This window comes from Lynx canadensis, chromosome X (genome assembly GCF_007474595.2).
Source record: "Lynx canadensis isolate LIC74 chromosome X, mLynCan4.pri.v2, whole genome shotgun sequence".
Taxonomy (NCBI): Eukaryota; Metazoa; Chordata; class Mammalia; order Carnivora; family Felidae; genus Lynx; species Lynx canadensis.
Genome location: NC_044321.2, coordinates 8,532,450 through 8,544,749, shown reverse-complemented (window position 1 = coordinate 8,544,749; position 12,300 = coordinate 8,532,450).

The window sequence follows — 12,300 nt, the reverse complement described above, 5'->3', positions numbered from 1 at the left end:
GTCTAGCCACATGTGTCTCCTTCCTCCTCCTCCAATTTACCACATACCTTCCGCCCTTGGAGTCTGTACCCCTCTGGTTCCCTCCTCCTGGAACTTCTCCCCCTAGCCATCCCAGTGGCTCGCTTCTTCACCTCCTTCAAATCTGCCCAAAGTCACCTTCACAGGCAGACCCATCCTAACACCTCATCGACAGTCTGCAGTCTCCCTTCCGGCTCGCCCTGTCCTGTTGACTGATTTTTCTCCATGGTGCTCGTCACCTTTCATTATACTATAAAGGTTACTTTGAGTTTATAGGCTCTTGCAGCTGGCGTTTTTGTCCGGTCCCGATCACTGCTGTGTCGTTGCACCCACAAGACTGCCAGGCAATGCAGCGTGGGGCTCACCGAAGGTTTGTTGGATGAATGAACACAACTAAGGCAGCATGGTGAGGTGGGAGTGAGGCTCGGCTCATGAGCCTCAAGCCCCACTGCTTTTCCTGGTTGGCCTTTGGGCTGTTGCTCTAATCTAATGTTCATGGCCTCCTCCAGAGTCCACAGTTGCTCTGTTCTTCCTGTGGATTTTCCTTTGGTAAACTCTGTTCTCTCTTTCAGGACTGTGGGAGCTCCATCCCAAGGCAAATTAAGCAGGAGGGAAAGCAACAGAAAGGGAAAATGCCTGCATGTATTAATAGAAGGCAAAAGCTATTATCAACAGGGAAGGCATGGGGTTGACCATTGACCTTATTTCTTGATGTGGAAAAAGGAGGCAAACATCAAATTTTCAATCCCAGACTCTCTTGAAAGCTATTTTTGAGCTAATGATGGTCAGAGATGCAACTTTACAAATAAAACTCTAATACACAAATCCGGCACTGCTTCCTAGGCATAGATGGTGTACAAGGGGATTGTCCAAACTTTGTGAAGTCCTTATGTCCAACGATATAATTCATTATAACAAGAAGAAAGAGGCAGCAGGGTAGAATGAAAAGATCCAGACTTTGGATACAGGCACTTTCACTTCTTCATACGAAGAAACAAAATCATAATCCCTACTTTAGGAATTTGTTTTAGAATGAATCAGGATATTTTAAGAGCAGGATCCTATCATGTACAACTATCCCGTCTATAATGGGCACTCGATGGACGTCAGCTGTCACTACCACCACCATCATCATCATTGTTATTTGGAAGGGTTGATCTGCCTCAGAGGCAGCAAGAGGGAAGAGTCCCATCACACTGAGGGAAAGAGAGAAGAGGGGACACTCCACAGGTTGAAAAGACGAATCTGGTTCGACTAGTCGAGGGTTACGCAAAAGTGGCACAGTTGACGTCGGGGTCACGCAATTCTTTGCTCTAGGGGTCCTGCCCTGCACACTGTAAAATGTTTAACGTGATTCATGACCTATACACACTAGATACAGTAGCAACCTCCCCCGCCCAGTTGTGATAAACAAAAATGTCTCCAGACATTGCCAAACGTCCCCTGGGAGGCTCAATCACTCCAGGTTGAGAACCACTGATGTCTGACCAGGAAACAAGAGATCAAAGGCAGTAAAAAACAAAGGCGACTTAAATCTTTTGCACACGTAAGGGGGGGTATGTCTTTACAATTTACAGCAGAGGTCAGCGCATGGCGGCGCACAGGTCAAATCCATCTCACCACTTGTTTTTGTGACTAAAGTTTTACTGAAACGTAGACAGGCGCATCGTTTGCATTATTGTCTACGGCTGCTTTCACACTACAAAGGCAGACTTAAATAGCTGAGACAGAATTAGCATGACCCACCAAGCCTTAAATATTTACTACCTGTCCCTTCTCAGCCGACGTGGTCGATCCTTGGTTTATAGCACACGTAGGATCTGGAGGTAGGCTGCTTGGTTTTAAATCCTAGTTCGGCTGATAATCACCAATGTTTTGCTGCAAGGTCCTCAAACCTCCTGATGCTTCGGCTTACTAATCAGTCAATGGGGCTGATGGTAACGGTGACAAACTCACAAGACTGTTGTGAGGATTCAGTGAATAAAGACATATGGTGCGTTCAGAACAGTCCCTGGGATGTGTAGGTACTTGATACATGTTCGCATGATGATACTTTTTGTGTTTATTTATTTTGAGAGAGTGAGAGAGCGAGTGAGCATGTGCAGGAGCCCGGGAGGTGCAGAGAGAGGTTGGGGGGAAAGAATCCCGAGCAGGCTGTGCCCTGTCAGCATGGAGCCTTACTCGGGGCTTGACCTCATGAACTGGGAGATCATGACCTGAGCCGACAGCCACCCAGGCACCCTATGCATTATACTTTTCGAGGGGAAACAAAGAAAACATGTTGCTATTACGACTTAAGGAGCTGATTTATATAACTATAAAATCTGCCGGGAAAAGAATAAAATTTCTCACATCCAATCAACTTCTTAATCTCTCCCGTCCGATCATTTCTAATATTTGACGTGCTAATTTCAACGTTTATTTATTTTTGGGACAGAGAGAGACAGAGCATGAACGGGGGAGGGGCAGAGAGAGAGGGAGACACAGAATCGGAAACAGGCTCCAGGCTCTGAGCCATCAGCCCAGAGCCTGACGCGGGGCTCGAACTCACAGACCGCGAGATCGTGACCTGGCTGAAGTCGGACGCTTAACCGACTGCGCCACCCAGGCGCCCCTGACGTGCTAATTTCAAAGAAAGAAGGGGAGAATCAAAAGCCTTTGAAAAATATGAGTTTAAACTATCTGATGGAAAACCCAAGAGGAGAAATACAAATTTATAGTGAAATTAATATGGGCTTTATGTACTTTCTGGCCATTTCAGATCCAGAAAGTCTATGCTTTCTTTCTTTACTGTCTCATTTAAAAACTGCTATAAAGGAAAAGCTTTCAGGTAATAATGTACATTTATGTAGGCCTACATGTGTATACAGTTGACCTTCAGACAACATAGGCTTGAATTGTGTGGGTCCACTTATGCGAGGATTTTTTTTATATATAAATACTATCCAGTACTGTAAATGTATTTTCTCTTCCTTAAGAATCACATCTTCTTTTCTGCAGGTTACTTTATTGTAACAATACAGTATATAATACATACACCATACAAAATATGTGTTAATCGATTGTTTATGCTATCCATAAGGCTTCTGGTCAACAGGAGACGATTGTTAGTTAAGTTTTTGGTGAGTCAACAGTTATACGGTGGATTTTGGACTATGTGGAGGATCGGGGCCCTCCAAACCCCACATCGTCCAAAGGTCAACTGTATATCCTCACCAGAAATCTGCCCACCCCAACTAGACCCGGAACCTCGCTGTTGATCAAATTAGATTCTTGCCTATCCCCTAGCATTTGCTTGGGTTGTTTCTGCTTCTCTAATTCCCATCTATTCTCCACGTGTCAGCATGGGTACTTTTCTTCCTGTGGCCCTATCTCAACATAAGCACATCCTGTGAATAAGCAATTCCACTCCTTGGTTTATTCTCCACAAAAAATGCATGCATATGTTCATTAAAAGTTAAATACTAGAACTTTCATAGTGATACCATTCATAATTGCCAAAAGGTAAAAACCACCTAAATGCTGATTAAGTAGAATGAATAAAGAAATATCTACATTCTTCTAATGGAATATGATACAGCAAAGAAGAGGAACAATATCCAATATTCCCATGGGTATAGATGAATTTCACAAACCTAATATTGAGCGAAAGAATTCAGACAGAAAAGGGCACATAGTGTATGATCCAGTTTGTATGGAGTACAAACCCTAGTGAACAAACCTATGGTGTTACAAGTTAAGAAAATGGTTATTCTTGCAGAGGGGGTATGAGAGATCTCCTCACAGATGAGTGAGTGCTAATGTTCTATTTTGTTTTTTATCTGAGTGTTGGTTATATGGGTGTGTTCAATTTGTGAAAATTTATTGAGTTGTGAAATTAAATATGTACCTTCTTTTAAAAAAATTTTTTAATGTTTATTTTGAGAGAGAGAGAGAGAGAGAGAGAGAGCACGCGCGCGCGAATCCCAAGCAGGCTCTGTGCTGTCAGCACAGAGCCCAACACGGGGGTTGATCCCATGAACCATGAGATCATGACCTGAGCTGAAATCAAGAGTCAGATGCTGACTGACTAAGCCACCCATGCACCCCAAAATATGTAGACTTTTTACATGTAGACTACCCTTCAATATAAATTTAAATTACTCTGGTTGATTTAATGAGGAGTAAATTAGCAATATTCACCTTTCCTTCCAGGTACTTTCTGTTTTGTACATAGTACGTGGGTCCCAGAGTCACCATTCCCTGCAGAACGAACTATAATGCTGCACTCACAGGCTCACTAAAACCCTTCCATTCACCAGTACCAACTTAGCACCTCCAGGCTTTTGCTAAACACACTGGTACTTGTCATTCTTTACACAGAACTCAGCACTGGGAACTGGGAAGAACTTCATTTTATAGACTAGAAAACAGACTCTAAGAGCCAAGTTGTTGGTCTGAGACCAGGCAGTGAATTCACAGCTAAGAGTGAGGTCCCAGAAGCCTGCCTCCAGTTACACTCTTGCCTCCCGTTTGCTAGGAATTACCAAAGCTCCACAGGAAAGGTCCACAGTTTACACCCTCCTGGGGAGGCCGATTATCCTTGGAGCACAACACACATATTGTGCCTGCTGCAAAGGTACCACGAGCTCTCGGTCACCACACTTTTCTGTGAAAACTTGACATGAATTTAATCAAAGAGGATACATTTCTTAATTTTCTTTGGGGCCAACTGTTTCTTGCACACTCTGTGTATGTGCTAATTTCTGTAGCTAAACAGCAGAATCACAACCTAGTACTTGGTTAATAATTATATGGTACATTGTGTTGTAGGGTTGTTACATGCTTTGGGGGGAAGAAAGAGGAAAGTCTTGCAAGCGGCAGTTATTTGCCTTGTCATTCTGGAGGCAAAAAAAAAAAAATCTATGCTTTGTACTCAAGGAAAACACGTTTAAATTAATGATGTGAGTATATTTTTTTATTCTTCCTTGCACAAGGCTTTTGTATTCTTTCTCTACTTAATGCATACTGATGCCGAGAAGGAGGTGAGGTTACAAAAGAGGCCGAAGTATTACATAACCTACCGGGGGAAACAAACCTAGCTACCTGGGAGGCTTCCTGCATCTCGATGCTGACCCTGGGTGATATCAACAATGAGCAAGGAATTCTAAGAGGAGAGCGCTGAGTGCATCAACCTGTACATCAAATACAGGCAGCAGAGCAGGATGGAACGGAATCCAATTATGAAAGAGGGGGGAAGTTGGCTGAGAAAGCCTGTTGTTGCCATATTCGGAACTTCTCTCTTCTCTTTGATTTCCCCTAACCTCTCAGCTGCCACCTCTCCTCCCCACCTCCCATCTTGAGGCCCCTAGGGCTTTTATTTTTTTTTATTATTAGTTTTTTATTTTTGTTTGTTTATTTATTTATTTTTTGAGACAGAGAGAGCTGAGTAGGGGACAGGCAGAGAGTGAGGGAGATAGAGAATCCTCCGCGCAGAGCCCAATGCGGGACTCAAACCCATGAACCATGATATCGTGACCTGAGCCACAATCAAGAGCCAGCCACTTAACCAAGTGAGCCACCCAGGCACCCCAGGCCCTCGGCGCTTTTAATGGACATACCCTGAAGTGACCCCCAAAGAGTCATACCATGTATAATCCCTTCCTCTTCAGTGCAAGTAGGATGTATAATCTGCTTGTCACCAACAGAATACGACAAAGATGGTAGATGTCACTCCACTGATTAAGCAAAGGCAAAGGTGATGGGATGTTACGTAAGACTCCATCTTAGGAGGCTGGAGTGACAGACTCCCTGACTGACCCTGAAGAAGCAATCTGCCATGTCGTGAGAGGGTCTCGTGGCGAGGAATGCAGGCATCCTCTAGGCGTGACAGTAGCTCCAGCTGACAGCTGGCAAGATATGTGGGGACCTCAGGGCGCCTGGGTGGCTCAGTCGGTTAAGCATCCGACGTCAGCTCGGGTCATGATCTCACAGTCTGTGAGTTCGAGCCCTGCAGCAGGCTCAGAGCCTGGAGCCTGTTTTGGATTCGTGTCTTCCTCTCTCTCTGCCCCTCCCCCGCACACTGTCTCTGTCTCTCTCTTTCGCTCTGAAAAATAAACATTAAAAAAAAAAAGAAAAAAAAAAAAAGAAATGCAGGGACCTCAGTTCCACAATGCCAAGCCACAGTTCTGCCAACAAGCGGGTGAGTTCGGAAGGGGATCCGGGAAAGTAAGGCAGGCCAGTTGACACCATGATGGCAGCCATGTGAGACGAGGAGCAGAGGACCCACCTCAGCCATGACTGTACTCCTGACCCACCGAAAGTGTAAGACACTAAACATGTGTTGTTTTAAGCTGCTAACTTTGTGGTAACTTATTACAGAGCAACAGAAAACAAACACACAATAACAGGAGGAAAGCGAGAAATTTCATAAATGTCTGGAGATTAAACCACATGGTCCTCAACAACCAATGGGTCAGAGAATAAATCAAAAGGGAAATAAAGAAATATCTTGCAACAAATAAAAATGGAAGCATAACATATTAAAACCTATGAGGTGCTGCAAAAGCAGTTCTAAAAGAGAAGTTTATAGTGGTAAATGACTACATGAAGAAATATATCTCAAAAAAATAAAATATATCTCTATTGAGGAGAGAGGCAATAGTGATAGGATAGAATAAAAAATAAAGCAAACCTAATGATGAGTGAAAGGACGAGAGAAAGAAAGAAATCTCAAATAAACAACCTAAGTTTACACCTCAAGGAACCAGAAAAGAAAAACAAACTAAGCCCAAAGGTAACACTAGGAATTAAATAACAAAGTTCAGAGCAGAAATAAATGAAATAGTGACCAGAAACACAATACAATAGATCAGTGAAACTAAGAGCTAATTTTTTAACAGATAAACAAAATCAACAAACTTTTAGCTAGACCAACTCAGATAAAAGAGAGAACTCAAATTAGATCAGAAGTGAAAAAGGACCTATTACAACCGATACCGCGGAAATACAAAGGAACAGGAGAGACTACTATGAATAATTATATGCCAACAAACTAGATAAGCCAGAAGAAATGAATAAACTCCTGGAAACACAGCCTACCAAGACTAAATCAGAGTAGATAGAAGAGATAGAAAATCTCGACAAACCAATACTGAGTATGTAAATTGAACCAGTAATCAAAATCCTCCCACTATAGAAAAGCCTAGGACAAGACATTTTCACTGATGAATTATACCCAACAGTTAAAGAATTAAGGCCAATCCTTCCCAAATTCTTCAAAAACAAACAAACAAACAAAAACTGAAGAGGAGAGAATACTGCCAAACTAATTTTACAAGGCCAACATTCACCTTGTTACTAAAACAAGATAAGGACACACTACAAGAAAACTACAGACAAATATCCTTGATGAATACAGATGCAAAAATTCTCAACAAAATATTAGCAAATTGAATTCAACAGCACATTGAAAGGATCATACCCCACAATCAAGTGGAATTTTCCCCCCCGGGAGGCAACGATGCTTCAACATACGTAAATCAATAAATGTGATATATCACATTAGTAGAATGAAAGATAAAAATCGCATGATCATCTCCATAGCAGCAGAAAAGAAATGTGATAAAATTCAACATCTTTCATGATAAAAAAAAAAACTCTCAATAAACTGGGTATAGAAGGCACATAATAAAGGCCATATTTGACAAGGCGACAGCTAACACCATGTTCAGCGGTGAAAGGTTGAAAGCTTTCTCTCTAAGACCAGGAACAAGACAAGGGTGGCCATTCTCAGTGTTCCTATTCAACAGGGTACTAGAAATCCTAGCCATAGCAATCAGGTGAGAAAAAGAAGTAAAAGGCATCCAAACAGGAAAGGAAGAAGTGGAATTGTTCTTGATTGCAGATGATATGATTTTATATAGAGGAATTTCTAAAGATTCCACCAAAACACTGCTAGAAATAATCAACAAATTGAGTAAAGTTGCAGGATATGAAATCAACATACAGAAAACAGTTGCATTTCTATAGCTAACAACAAAACATCTGGAAAAGAAATTTTAAAAAATCAATCCCATTCACAATATAGGATCAAAAACAATAAAATACTTAGGAATAAATTTAACCAAGCAGATAAAATATGTGCACACTGCAAACTTTAAGAGTTTGACCAAAAATCTGAAGGAGACGCAAAAAAAACGGGAAGACATCTCATGTTCACAGATCAGAAGACTTAATATTGTTAAAATGTCCATATTACCCAAAGCCATCTAGAGATTCAATGCAATCCCTTTCAAAATTTCAATGACATTTTTCTCAGAAAGAGAAGAGTCGTAAAATTCGTATGGAGCCACAAAAGACCCCAAAGAGCCAAAGCAATCCTGAGAAAAAAGAGCAATGGAATAGAATCAAGAGCCCAGAAATAAATCCTCATGGACATGGTTAACTAATATTTGACAAGGGACCCAAGAATACTCAATGGGGAAAGGTGGTCTCTTCCAAAAATGGTGCCGGGAAAACTAAATAACCACACGCAGAAGAATGAAACTGGACTCCTTCCTTATACCTAACTCACACAAAATAATTTGAAATGGATATTAAAGACTTCAACATAAGATCTAAAACCATAAAAATTCCTAGAAGAAAACACAGGGAAAAAACTTTTTGACATTGGTCTTGGCAGTGATTTCCTAGATATCGCACCGAGGGTACAAGAAACAGAAGCAAAAAGTAAACCAGTGGAACCACATCAAACTAAAAAGCTTCTGCACAGCAAAGAAACCATCAACAGAATGAAAAGGCAACCGACAGAATGGGAGAAACATTTGCAAATCGTATTCCTGATAGGGGGTTAATACCCCAAATACAAAAACAACTCATAAAACTCAATAGCAAAAACACAAACAACCCAATTAAAAATTAGGCCAAGGGCCTGAATAGACATTTTCCTAAAGAAAATATGCAACGGCCAACAAGACGCTCGACAACATTAATCATCAGGGAAATACAAATCAAATCCACAAGGAGACGTCACCTCACACCTATCAGAATGGCCAGTATCAAAAACACCCAGAAGATAACAAGCGTTGGCGAGGATGTGGAGAAACAGAAACCCTCATGCACTGCTGGCGGGAATGCAAACTGGTGCAGCCACTGTGGAAAACAGTATGGAGGTTCCTCAAAAAAGTAAAAATAGAACTATCATATGATCCAGCAATTTCACTTCTAGGTATATATCCACGGGAAACGAAAGCAGGATCTCAAAGAGATGTTTGCATACTCCTGTTTACAGCAGCATTGATTGAAAACAGCCAAGATCTGGAAACAACCTAAGTGTCCATCCACAGATGCCTGGATAAAGAAGATGTGAAGATACATATACACAGTGAAATATTAATCAGCCATGAGAAAAAAAGAATCCTGCCATTCGTGACAACTTACAGGAAACTTGAGGGCACTGTGCTATGTGAAATAAGTCAGAGAAAGGCAAATACTATATGATCACACTTGTATGTGAAATGTGAAAAAGCCAAACTCAGAAAGTAGAACAGTAGTTACCAGAGGCTGGTTGGTGGACAAGATGGAGAGATATGGTCAAAGGGTACAGACCTTCTGTTATAAGATTATCAGATCTGGGGATCTGATATACAGCAGGGTGATGATCGCTAATAATGTTGTATTATGTCCTTGAAAGTTGCTAAAAGAGTAAACCTTAAATGTACTCACCACAAAGCAGAAATGGTAATTATGTGACAGGACGGATGGGTTCGCAGACGCTATAGTGGTAACCATGTTGCACACGGGAATGTATCAAATGAACACATGGCACAGCTTAAACTTCTACCATGTCATAGGCCAATTATATCTTGATAAAGCTGGCATGGGGCAGGGGAGAAAACAAATCCAGTGCTCCCAGGATTAGCTTGACTTCTCTGGGCCCTCCTGTCACAACGCACCCAAACCTCCCTATCTTCGTCCAAACTTTGAAAGAGGCTCTCACGAAAACCTCTGTCCTCAAACAGAGCCTGAAAGAGAAATGCTTGTTTCTCCAGAACCTTAAAGAGAATTGTTTATCTCTGATAGACTGATTAATAATTAAGCATTAGTGACCTTGTCATCTATCCATCCCAGGAATATAAACTTTTCAATAGAAAACCTCAGGATTTTTCCAGACGTGCTCCCTGAGTTGTGAATTATTATAGAAAAACACAAAACACAACAACAGCAATTCTGTGTTTGGGAAATTGTGTTCCCACATGTTTGGGAAATGCTGAGCAAAGCAAAGTTAACCAAGCTGTTTTGTTTTGTTTTACTGCAGGAGTTTTAGAGCTTGGGACACTCTGAAGAAGTTGGAGCGTTCACAAAAGGAGATACGCACATAGCATTTGTGTAGCGTATTTGACTAGAGGGCCATTTCCCTTCTCCTTTCAGTGGGTGTGCTTTCGTGTGTATGTGTGTGGAATCTTACAGGACACCAACCCAGATGGCAGGCAGGCAGGCAGGCAGACACGCACATACAAAAATAACTAGAAGATATTCAAATTGAATGTCTATAAATAATAGTAGTTATAACAGTAGTTATTATATAACAATGAGTATACGGGTATTTACTTGTCTCCTCTATGATTCTTATTGTTTGCAAATCATTTTTAAAAGATACAAAAATTAGAATAACTAGCATGTATCCATCTTGATCCAGGAATTATTATTTTTTTTAATTAATTTATTTTGAAAGAGAGAGAACAAGCAGGGGAGGGGCAGAGAGAGAGAGAAAGAGAGAGTATCCCAAGCAGGCTCTGCACTGTCAGCGCAGAGCTCGACGTGGGGCTTGAACTCACGAACCGTGAGATCATGACCTGAGCTGAAATCAAGAGTTGGATGCTTAACCGACTGAGCCACCCAGGTGCCCCCAGAAATTATTTTAATTTAATTTAATTAAGGGATGATTATTCTCAAGACAATACGATCAATTCTTATCAGTATTCAAAAGATGTCCACAGGTTCCTATAAAAGGTTAACCTCCTCATACATTTAAATTATGTTTCAATTTTTAAAATTTGAAATACACACGTTTACTGCAATAATTGCTCTATGGTCGATTCACAAAAAGACTTCATTTAATTGAATTCTTTGAAGCCATGTTTACTGGGTAAAATTAACCATCTGCTAATATGATAATAGCATATATCTGCTATTATGGGGCATTAGTAAATACCATTATCAGAGTTCATTATTTGAGATTAGTGTTTCATGATTTCTTTTATCCCGAGCACTGAGTTGTAAATAAGCGAGGTTCAGACTAAAAGCATTTTATTTGTTCTTCCAATATTTGTGATCCCCTGATGATATCCAAACATCAACATTTTTCCTCAACATTTCCAGGCTCTACCAAAATTCAGGATGTCATATGTGAGCTTGCGTTGCAGTTCTGTTTATTCTCCTGACCAAATCTGTGTGACATTGAGTCCCCCCCCACACAAGGGGATCTCATGCCCAAGTCAATGGCCTTTCCAAAGCTTCCACCCAATGTGGCTTCTCTCTTCTGGCACTTTCCTACACCAGAAGAAGATTACTTTAAGTAGCTAGTATGCCATTCTTCTTTCATTCATAGTAGAGAGGCAAGAAAGTTGAAAATCCAATGCTTACTGGTTTTGCTGACATGTTGGACATTATTCATTATTTTAGGTAATGAAACCACCAAAATGTCTAGCTCTCTTTTGATGGCCACAAATAAGACTCCATATTAACATCAGAAATTCCCCATCACTCCTTCAGAGCCCCGAAATCATCTAGATAACTTCATATATTTACTCATTGTGAAATATAAGCTTTTTGCAAAATGAAGGGTGCTTTAAAATGTGTGCACACGCACACACACACAGGCACCTATAAATATGATTAGAGTTCTCAAAGAAACCATAAATAATAAATAAGGAATTAGCTGTATCTTACATTATCATCCCACTTGGTTAAAAACTTATTTTCTTTAAAAATTAATTAGTCTCCTAAAGAAAATGACTTGCTCTTGATTCCTGGAAGAAACAAACTAAAAATATCATGAGTCGGGCTATATCGGGCAATTTTGAAAGTATAACTCACAGAGTGTCTGAATAATGTCACTGTGAGAAGGAAGAATATTTATGGTGGTTCCTTCCTTGCATCATAAATTTCACAGGAACGAGGAAATTTGTTTCATACACAGCATAGAATACTGATGAAATTTTCGAAGGTAGAAGCTGTCAATTCTGGTGACATTAGGGGATTTCAAATGTAGTAAAAAATGAAAAGCACAACTCCTACAAG